We start from the raw sequence: 1,998 nt of genomic DNA, 5'->3' as shown, positions 1-1,998 counted from the left end.
CCGTTCTAAAAGCTATGAGGAATCTCTCAGTGTTGACTCAGGTTATCCTGCTAAGTATCTTACACATAGAGGGTCTGGAGACCTTGCTCTTTGTCATGCTATTTTTCTTTCTATATCTTCCCTCTATTGGGGATGTTGCTTATACTCCTCAGATGTCTGTCCTCCATTAGGCTTCACATACTCATGTACTTCTCCCTGGGTTAACTCTCAGTATTTGAAATATTGTTCCCTTCTGTGAAGTCTTCCACTCTTCTACTCTTCTACTCTTTAGATGCTTTTCTACTTCTTTAGAAACAGGCGAACCATCTCCTATAAAGGCTGGGTGTGAAAACTATTTTTCAACATATCCTTGGTTATACTGAGTGTTTCTTGTAAACAGTGATGGCCAATGATCACTTTATTGCCATATGATTCCCTCCAAGGTACTCAATTATCATGACACACAAAGTGTGTGGCATCCTGGCTATTGGGCATAATTTTTGGCTGTATTCAGAACACCTTTCTGACCACTCTTACCTTCCAATTGCTCTATGTTGTTTCCAAGTGGGCATACAAAGTTTACAAATATTTCTGTCATATTCCTGTAATGCTATAGCTGGTTGTGCAGAAACATTAGTCCTGGAAACAGTGAAGCTCATCAGTGTGGGCATGATGCACCTCATCTCCTTCATACTAACCATCCTCTTCTATGGCTCTATGTAAGAATAATAAATGAAAATGGAACTGGGCAGTGGTGGTGCATGTCTTTAATCCTAGCACTTGGGAGGTAGAGGCAGGCATACTTATGAGTTAGAGGCCAGCCTGGTCTACAGAGGGAGTTTCAGGACAGCCAGGGCTACACAGAGAAACTCTGTCTCAAGAAAAAAGAAAGAAAGAAAGAAAGATAGATAGAAAGAAAGAAAGAAAGAAAGAAAGATAGAAAGAAAGAAAGAAAGAAAATAAAAGAAAAAGAAATGGAGGCCATGAAATAGACATAGAACAAGGAGAGGTATATAGGAATGTTTGGAAGAGGAAAATGAAGGAAGAAATGATGTAATTGCAATATAATCTCAAAAAGGTAATATAACTTCAAAAGGCATTTATTAAAAGATGAAATATGATATAAGCAATATTTTCTATTTATTGAATGAATATACATTTATGGAGTGGTTGGTCACTAAATATTGAAGGACAGAAGTAATATTCTGATTAATGAAGTGTTAGATAATCAATACTGACACATGCATCTGAGAGATGGAAAGTCCTGGTCTAAGGATACCTTTTCACAGTTTGCCATGTATGCCCCAAATAAAATGGCTTCATGTTTTTACCATGTGATTTATTTTACTTTCTCTGTGACAATTTATGAGCATTAGTTTTCATTGGGTTAATTATGTAAAGTAACAATTTCCCTTTAAAAAGTTTTAAATTATGTCATTTCCCCCCATTAGGAATTTAGATTAACACTTTATGCTACATAAAACCTTTACTGTAGATACTACATTTGGTGATTTTCTCTTATTTTTAATTTATTTTTATTGTATACTTTATTTATTTACATTTCAAATGTTATCCGCTTTCCCAGTCTCCCCTTCCGAAACCCTCTATCCCATCTCACCTCCCCCTGCATCTATGAAGGTGCTCCCCCAACCATCCACCTACTCATGCCTCACTGCCCTGGCATTCCCCTACACTGGAGTGTCTGAGCCTTCACAGGATCAAGGGCCTCTCCTCCCTCTGATGCCAGACAATGTAATTTTCTACTACATATCCAGCTGGAGCCACCAGTCACCCCCTCATTGGTTGATGGTTTAGTCCCTGGAAACTTTGGGGGGTATGGTTGGTAGATATTATTGTTCTTCCTAGCCTTATTTTTTAAAATAATATTTGGAAAATATAGGTGTTTAAGAAAAACAATACCTAAGTTACAATTCACAGACCACACGAAGCTCAAGAAGAAGGAAGACCAAACTGTGGATGCTTCAGTCCTTCTTAGAATGGGGAACAAAATACTCAAGG

Source organism: Mastomys coucha, unplaced genomic scaffold (assembly GCF_008632895.1).
Source record: "Mastomys coucha isolate ucsf_1 unplaced genomic scaffold, UCSF_Mcou_1 pScaffold23, whole genome shotgun sequence".
Lineage (NCBI taxonomy): Eukaryota > Metazoa > Chordata > Mammalia > Rodentia > Muridae > Mastomys > Mastomys coucha.
The sequence above is the reverse complement of the archived record's forward strand: the minus strand, read 5'-3'. Positions refer to the sequence as shown.